The following is a 9618-nucleotide window of genomic DNA, read 5'->3' on the forward strand; positions in this document are numbered from 1 at the left end:
GATGCCATTTTGGGCTCATGCAACACTCACATAACTTGTTCAACATAACTAAAATTACTGTAAACACAAATACTGAACAAAGACAACTAATAACTTGAACATCACATCATTTAGGACAATTCAACATTACTACTACTTTCCGCGCGTGTTCCTGGTGCCACGCCTGCAAGCAATCTTCTTCTTCCTGGGTGGATGAGCCTCCTCTTCCTGCACTTCCTCCTCCGCCTCCGCCTCATGATCCAAGCTAGCCATCCGCGAGGTCCCTACGACCACCTTTGGGTTGCCTCTGTTGTCAAAGTCGTTGGGCATGTACCGGCGTCTGGGCTGCCTAGGCTTGAACACATATGGGGACCGAAGTTGAGCGTCCGCCAAAGTCATGTCATCATCAATGTCATGGCCCTATCACACAATCAAACAATATGGTGAAGACCAGCGTCGTAATCAAGTGAGAATCACATCTAAAGGATTAGTCATACCTCTTGGGTGACCGCACCCTCATCATCCAGATAAGCATATGAGGAACTCACATCGTCCCCCTGATGGTGAGATGAGGGGTCTGATGGTGTACCAGACCTGGAGGCAGATGGTTCATCAAATTCGGGATCACGGCAACCGAGAAGATTCGATAACCGCCTTAACTTCCTGGCCTAACGCTGTAACATGAACAAGTGTGGAAGATATCAAACTCCGCAACATAGACTGGCTCTCATAGTGAATGTGATATGTACCTTGAGGAATGCTCGTAGTGAACCATCATCATTGCCTTTTCCAACCGGTGTGTTCTCCAGAATAGACTGGCTCTCATCAGCTGCTTTCTTGATCTCGGTGCGCTGCGGATGAGAAAGAATGAACACGTTAGCCATTCAGACATGTGTAATACGGCCAACGGGAAAGTAAAGAAGGAACACTTTACCACATAGTTAATCACCGGAACAGCAGGGACTCCTTGCCCTACCCTGACATCTCTGTTGTACTTCCCCTTTGATAGATCCTCAAAGTTCACGGGTTCTTCAAGAATATCCTCATTATATGCCGGCGGGCATATCTCAACTCGAGTATTTTCAAGAAGCCATCGTATGTAGTTATCAAAAGCAAGTGGGTTATGCTCACGAAGCTGGGCGCGTGCACTTTTACGAGCTTGCTCCACGCAAAGCTAGAAGCGGGTAACATACGAAGCATGATGCTTGTCCCAGTCCTTTATCTTCCGCTGCCTTCTCCTGTCCAACCTACATGGTACAATACCAAACATTAGCAAAATCAAGAAGGACTGATGATGCTTAGTCAATACGCTCTCTTACCTATGAAGTGCTTTGTCCGTATCCACCCATTCCGGCGGGTGAGGTTGGAACAGACCAAACTGACGAAACACGCGATGTGGCAAATGAAACTCAACAGCCCAGTTGCATATCAGTGGGCACCGCATAAGCCAGAGATCCCTATCCCGCAAGCACATCGGGTTGATGCTAAACTCCGGGGTGTACCCAAGTCTATCATCGGCGCCATATGGCTGCCATTCCACCTATGAAATAGGGCAACAATGCAAAATTGGTGACTTTTTTTTCAGGCAAACATGAGAAATGACTGAAGTAATGACCTCGTTACCTGCTCAGGCGTAACCTGGACATCCCTTGGGTTAGTTTGATTTGGAAAACCTATTACGTGGTCACTATACCGCATGCTTCCCCCCCCCCCCCTGTGGCTCTCATTGGTGGAGGGAGTTGATCAAACTCATGCCCACGTACCGAGGTGTGACCAAGATCCAAATTCGAAGTGGGGAGACGGCCCTCTTTTGGAAAGATGTCTGGTGTAATCACATCCTCGAGGAGCAATTCCCTAGGGCTTTCTCATATACCTTAGGAGAAGATGCATCAGTCCGCAATATGCTTACTATATCTGAAATCGGTGAAGCCTTTCATCTACCTCTCTCAACTCAAGCCCATGATGAACTTAGAAGGCTCCAAAGTATGGTCTCCTCCACTGAACTATCGGATGAGAGAGATATTTGGACATGCACATGGGGCTCGTCCACATTCAAAACCAAGGCGTACTACAATTTTTTTTCCGAGAGCTTTAGGTCCACGAGGCGTTTCATTGGCTTTGGAAAGCTAAAAGTGTCCCCAAGATCAAAGTTTTTGGTTGGTTTCTTCTGGTGGATCGTCTCAACACTCGCAATATGCTCAGCAGAAGACACTATAACATTGGGACCAACCTGGACTGTCTCCTTTGTGGCGAACATGTGGAAGAAACCCTTGAGCATCTCTTCTTTCGCTGCACGTTTAGCACACGATGCTGGCTCAAGCTCAATATCACCTGGCCTGCTACTGGAGATCGGCTACATTTGTTGAAACACCTGAAGACCGGAAATCAACGTAAAATGCTCATGGACACCTTCCTAGTTGCTGCGTGGAGTCTGTGGAAGGAAAGGAACAATAATTACTTTCGGCATGTGGCCCCTTCGGTTGACAGTTGGCTAGCCAGGTTTAGAAACGATTTTGCCAACATTGTTCATAGACTCCCTGTAGATAAGAGACACCTCATCTCTGCTATCCTAGCTTCTATCCCCTAAATATATTAACCTCCTAGCTCTCTGACTGTCCTTTGTAATTGCTTAAGACACCCCCCCTCTCTCCTTGTACATTTGTAACATAGTCACCCTTTTGGGTCCTTAATATATACATGCAGTAGGACGTGCTCCTACTGTCCAACCTTCAAAAAAAATCGTGTCCAACTCGGCAACGTACTTCTGGTACATGAGATTGATATCGTTCGTCATCTCGGAAACCACATCCCACTTGTAAGCCCAAGTGGGGCGCCGTAATTCATCATCTTCATCTTCATACCAAGGATTAAACCTGACGCTCTTCGGGCGTCCAACAAGCAGACGCTCCCAGCTCCATACAGAAAGTAGAAGCATATTACCACCAATGCCTGCACTATCTGTGATCCTGCAACACGCATCGTCCAGCTGCATATGAAAGAAAAACAATGTTAACTTGACAGCAAGCTTGCATTGCTAATGAAGAAATGAGTTGATCACAAAACAGACCAACTACCTGTCGGTACAAGTAGGCAAGAGTCGCTGAACCCCAGCTCCATTTGCTATGGAAGACGGTCAACTCCTTCAGCCACATCCATGGAGCGTTCTTGCCAGTGGAGTCAGGAAACAAAGACCTCGACACAACATACCGCATGTAGACACGAGCATGTGTCTGGATCACATCATCAGTGGCATCCGGAGGGCACGTCGCAAAGTGAGTTTGAATCCACGTGAAAGCAGCTCCGGCTGCTTTCCTTTCCCTCTTCTTCTTCTCTTCTCCCTCCTCTACATCAGCCTCAGCCTCAGTAGGAGCCATACCGATAAGAGCAATCATCTGCTCGCGCCACCCATCAGAATCGATGCTCATACAGAGAGGCATCCCGTCGATAGCAAGACCGGTGATCAACGAGACATTCTCGAGCGTCACGGTCATCTCCCCAGTCCAAAGATGGAAACTATGCGTCTCCGACCTCCACCGATCAGCAAGACCGGACACCAGTGGAGCGTTCAGATTCGGCATGGACCGGCTGACCAACTGAATCCACGGGAGTAGTCCTGCCTGCTTGATGTACGGTGTGTACCGCTCATCGTAAGGCATGGCAGGACCAGAGACCCCGTGATACCGAATCTTCAAAGGTTCAAGCTTCTGCAAAAAGCAAGTAATGACAAATCTTAGGGCATGTAAATTTCAACTTAAGGCAAATTTGCAAAATATTTAGATTACTCGTTATTACCATCTCCTTCTCGCGCATCATGTAGGCCCGGTGTTTCGTGTCGTAGACATCGTCGAGAAGCCAAACCATCCTTACAAATTTCAAACAATAAACATATATGAGTTCATCTCAAATATTGGTAAACACTCAACATTTCATATGTGTTCATCTAAACATCTCATATGTATTAATCTACAAGAATCTCAACATCTCCTTCTCACACAATGAATAAATGATTGTAAATTATCATATATATCTAGTATGTCATATGTGTTCAAGTAAATCAACATCTCATATTTCAAATAAACTCAACATTTTATATATATCTAAAAAAAACTCAACAGCTCACATATAGCTACAAAACTCAACATCTCATACTTATCTACAAAACTAGGCATCTCATATATATCTAAAAAAATTTACAATCTAGGTTTCACTAACAAGAATCATATAGTGGGGGGGGGGATCAAAGGTTCCACCTAATCTTGGGCAAACAAAGATCCAAACCAAGCAAATCAAAGGTTCCACCTAATCTTGGGCAAATCCCTAAAATTGCAACGCATTTACGGAGGAAAAGAAAGGGAACGGAGGAGTTTACCTAGTAGGAGGGATTGGAGATCGAATCTGGGCCTCAAAACTTCAGATCTGAGAGGGGTGTGGGGGGATCCGAAGGGGGCGCCGCCGCCGCCGCTCTCTGTAAACAGAGCAACTTCCTCAGAGGGGGAAGAACTGCTGGGAGGGGCTGGCCCGATGCGGCTTAAGTTAATGTGCAGCGCCCAAGCGATAGGCATTGCACTTTACACAGTGTGGCGCCTAAGCCTTAGGCGCTGCAGTGCTGTCGGTGGGGCCGTAACTGGACCAGGGCTGCCACGCTGGCAGGAGGTGCGACGCCTAAGGCAGAGGCGCTGCATGGTAGTGTGCGGCGCCTAGCTGTCGGGCGCCACACGAAAGGGTCAGCCGAGTGAATTTTTTTCGAAATCAGGTCTGTTTGTGATTTGATTTCGCCCTCAGGTTAAATATGTGATTTTCTGCCCACGCGCTAGCCACCTGACCGCACACACTGCTTCGTGTAATGTATCAATACGAACCTTTTTGTACAGTAAGACCACAGGCACGCACGCAACGGCGCATCAGCCAGCCACAGTCACACGCACAGCGCACACAGAGCCCCGCGTCGTTGCGCTTACGCCAGTAACGCCACGCACCGGACCCGCCATTCATGAATGGGACGGTGCCCGGCAAACATGGACGCATGCACACACTCGCTAGTAGCATAGCACAGCATGCATGCATGAAATAACGAAGGCAGACGGGTCGTGCTCCGACAGCCGCGCGCGCACGGCTAGGAGAGCGACCAGTGTGGGTGTCGCTGTTGTCGTCCATGTGGCCATGTCACGCGTCGCCTCGTCTCGCAACTCCTGTGCATCGCCAGCACCAATCGGTATTGCAATGTGGCGACCGCTCGTGAGACCCTGTCCCAGATGGCCGACAGCACGGCGCACACCCTGGTACCGTCCACTCGTGCTAGCCATGCCAGACGGCGGATGCTTGCTGTGCATGCGTACCGAGCCGTGTGTGTACGTGCATGTTGTTAGAGCAACTCTAGCAGACCCCGCATCCGCCTCCGACCCGTAAAATAACCGCCAAAATGAGGGTGCGGTCCGGAAAGCCTGCCCGACCAGACCCCGCATCCCGCTCCAGCCCGCAAAAAATTTTAGGGGGCGCGGCAAATTTCCGGCCCCAACCCGGGAAAACGCGGGTTTCCCCCTCGCGGCTGCGGTGCCCTGCATCACAGAGAAGCAGTTGGCGGGAGGGACATTTCATCCCGCGCTCTTTTCCCCCTTCCTTCCGCCGCCGCCCGCCCGCCGCTGGCGATTCCGGCCATATCTGCGGGCGGAATCGCTCCGCGGGGCCGCCCCACACCCTCCCGCGCCGAGCCGCTGCACCGCCCCTCCGGATCCGGCGAGAAGAGCCGTCCCCCAGTCGCCGCCGCCGCTGGGATCGACCACCGCCGAGCGCACCACCCTCGTCGCCGCCCGGGATCACTCGCCACCGGTTAGTCCCCTTTTTTATGATTTTCGCGAGCTGTGTAGTAGATTGACGCGCCGGCGTGCGTGTAGATGGAGTTTACCCCGTGCGAGAATTTCTTGCTATCTGACTCGTCCGATTCGGACGACTCGCATGTGAAGACCATGCTTGCGACCTTTCGGCAGCAAACTTTGGTCATGGCGCTTGCCGTGAAGGAGCATGAAGACGAGTACCGAAAGAGGAGGCGAGGATCTACTGTTGGGCGTCTGTGCATTCCGCGGAATCGCCATCTTGGAAACGAGATGTTGATGCAAGATTATTTTTCGGAGAATCCTACATATCCTGCACACCTCTTCCGCAGAAGGTACCGAATGCGCCGATCCCTTTTTGTGAAAATTGTTGAAGCTTGCGAGGCAAATTGCCGGTATTTCACTCAGAGAAGGAATGCCGCGGGCTTAAAGGGATTTAGTGCATATCAAAAAATCTCAGCAGCTACGCGGGTGATTGCATATGGCGTTCCGGCTGACTATGCCGATGAGTATCTTCGCATTGGTGAAGATAGCACAATTGAGTCTGTGCGTAGATTTGTGAAAGTGATCGTCCGTGTCTTTGGTCCCGAGTATCTTGGGGCACCAAATGAAGATGACACAAAGAAATTGATGGCAGCTAATGAGAGGAGAGGTTGGCCTGCGATGCTAGGTAGCATTGATTGTATGCATTGGAATTGGAAAAATTGCCCCAAGGCTTGGCAAGGAATGTATTGTGGCAAGCCTCGTGATGCAACAATTGTGCTAGAGGCCGTAGCATCCGAGGATTTATGGATTTGGCATTGCTTTTTTGGTATGCCCGGCACACTTAATGATATCAATGTGTTGCAACGCTCTCATTTGTTTGCTAGGCTTGCTAGTGGTGATGCTCCTGCTTGCAACTACACTATCAATGGGCATGAATACACAAAGGGGTACTATCTTGCAGATGGTATATATCCTCCTTGGTGCACATTTGTCAAGAGCATCAAAGAACCCAAAACAAAAAAAAACAATGTGAATTTGCAAGGGTGCAAGAGGCAGCCCGAAAAGACATTGAAAGTGCATTCAGTGTTTTGCAATCTAGGTTTGCCATTGTTCGAGGTCCTGCTCGTTTTTGGGATAAAAAAACCCTGAAGAACATCATGACTTGCTGTGTTATCCTGCACAATATGATTCTTGAAGATGAGAGATGAATGAACTTAGAATTCTTTTACGATAATGTGGGTAGCCGTGTCAAACCAGCTAGAGACCCAAACCGCATTAGAGCTTTTCTTCAAACATACAAGGAGATTGAAAATGCAGACACACACTTTCAACTTCAGGAAGATCTCATTGAGCACCATTGGCAAAGGGCTGGACAGTGACTACTTTTTGTATTCATTTGTATTTGTATTCATGACAAGTTTTGTATTGCATTATTTTAAGTTTGCTACGGTGATTTGAATAATTATTTGTAATGCGGATGATTATTGTTTTATGTTTGATTTGAATAATTCAGTTTGTTTTCGATTGTTGAATTATGTTGGATTTGAGATTTGCGGGCTGATGATTTGCGGGGAGCAAAGAGCAGAACCCGCATAGCCGACCCGTAAAAAAGCATATTCCGCGAATATACTTTTTTACGGATCCGTTTGGGGGGTCTGCATCTGTGCCAGCCCGCGCCGGCCCGCAAAAGCTGTTTTGCGTGAACTGCATACGCGTTTTGCAGGCCACGTTTTGCGAGGTCTACTAAAGTTGCTCTTAATGATGAGAAGTTCAACGAGCGTGCCAACCGGCGGCAGGCTGCATGCAAACCAGACGCTGAAGGCCGGGAGATACATGATCACGGTGACCACGTGAAAGACATGGCACCAGAGCTCGGACCAAAATAATGGCAGACGCGTTGGTGAAGCAAGACTCCACGAGCTGCATGGTGAAGCACTGCAGGGACTTGGGAGTGAAGACGGCTGTAATGCGTGCGTGCTGTATGCAACTGTGCTAGTGCATCCCACAAAAAAAAAACTGTGCTAGTCGAGTGTGCATAGTATGTGTTGCGTCCTTCTGTATATAAAAACTGTGGCTCAGTTGGCTACCGCGGGCGAGTTACCAGGCGTACGTCCCCGGTTCGAATCTCCAATGGCCCATAATATTTATCCTTCATCCATTCACTGACAGGTGGGACCCATGTATGGAGGAGAGAGAACGTTGCCACACAGCGTGTTTGACCGGTCAACTCAGATAAATACGAAGCTATACGATGAGTGAGTGACCGTATAATCACCTAAACTTGTACATAATGACCGTATTGATCAACTTCTTATGTACAGTGATCAAAGTGGCCTTGCTCCACAAGTTTAAGTACGGTGAATGAATTTTACTCAATTTGTAGAGCTGAATGTAGACGCTGCATTTTATGCTGCAGAAGGTGTTGGTGCCACAGCAGCGGTGATTAGAGATGATAAAGGGGTCTTTCTAGCAGCACAATGTATTTTCATTCCTTATGCTTCTAGCATGGTTACCACTGAAGCCCAAGCAATGAGGGATGGACTAAATTTTGCAAACTCTTTGGGATTCCCGCGAGTGGAGGCGGAATCAGATTCATTGATCGTAATTGAAGCATGTGAGGGGCAATCGAGATGGTGGGATGAAGATGCTGCAATTTTTGCTGAATGTGTGGATGTTTCAGTTTTGATTGGGAAGGTCAAATTTAAGCATTGCTTTCGTAGTTCAAATCAAGCGGCTCATGTGCTAGCCAATTATAGTTTTTGTAATAAGACTTCTAGTACCTGGACGGATGAACCGCCGGGATGTCTAATTTCAAAACTTGTGGACGATAATTCCTATCTAAGTTAATAAAGCTAGCCATGATGGCCTTCCCTCAAAAAAAGGTTAAATTTATTTAGAAAAAAAAAAACTAAAGGTTAAATTCACAAAGCCTTGTAAAATTTCAAGGCATTTAGTCAAAACTCCAGGTTGCCGGGAAATAACCACAAGCCACAAGAAACACAATACTTGAAACAAATGTACACCAATTACTTTGTATAGCAAATATAAGTTAAAATAGACAGGCGCAGTAACGCGCGCCATCAATGATCTACTATAACAATAACACGTACAAGGTGAAAGGTACACGTGTTCAATCACTAATGATGAAATTGATTAACCAAAAGTAGCTGTGTTGATGTTCCAGCGAAAAATAGATTAGATTAAATAAATTCAAAAGCATATGTTAACCGCCATAGTTCTTCCTTCTGACTAAAACGGACCGTCTGAAACTGTACATTCGCTTTTCTGATATGACAGGGACTCCTTAGGAGGTAGTATATCGAAGTAGCAAGGACGGTAGGGAAAAGCACCACGGAAACGAAAAATCTCACCTAAATCTTGCATGCTTGAGCTGTCAAGATGATACACCATCACCGCGGGTCTTAAATGTAGGAGAAGAGCATTTTGTGTGGATGAAAACCAATGATCTTGCACGATAACTTTGAAGCGCCTAGGTCGTCGGCAGCAACATTTTCGTCTAAGTGGATGAAGTTGTCTTTGTCTGAGTTCCATGAGTACTCAGAGCCCTCTGTACTGCCGAGAGTGTCATCATCGTTGTAATGTATCGGTAAATTATTTAGGTCTTCTCTGGTATCGGCTACCTCCCATTCTATTTCCATCCTTGGTTTTGATTCTCTCATCAAAAGTTTCATTGCATAATAGTGCGGCCTGAGGTTGGCCTCATGTTCTAGCACCCACTCAAGCTGGCCGTCAGTCGATTTCACTCAGTACCCATACCAGGAGATTGTAGTTGTCGGGCATCACGTAGCGAACTCCTCCCTCATAG

Source organism: Triticum aestivum, chromosome 4D, assembly GCF_018294505.1.
Source record: "Triticum aestivum cultivar Chinese Spring chromosome 4D, IWGSC CS RefSeq v2.1, whole genome shotgun sequence".
In the NCBI taxonomy this organism is placed as follows: Eukaryota; Viridiplantae; Streptophyta; class Magnoliopsida; order Poales; family Poaceae; genus Triticum; species Triticum aestivum.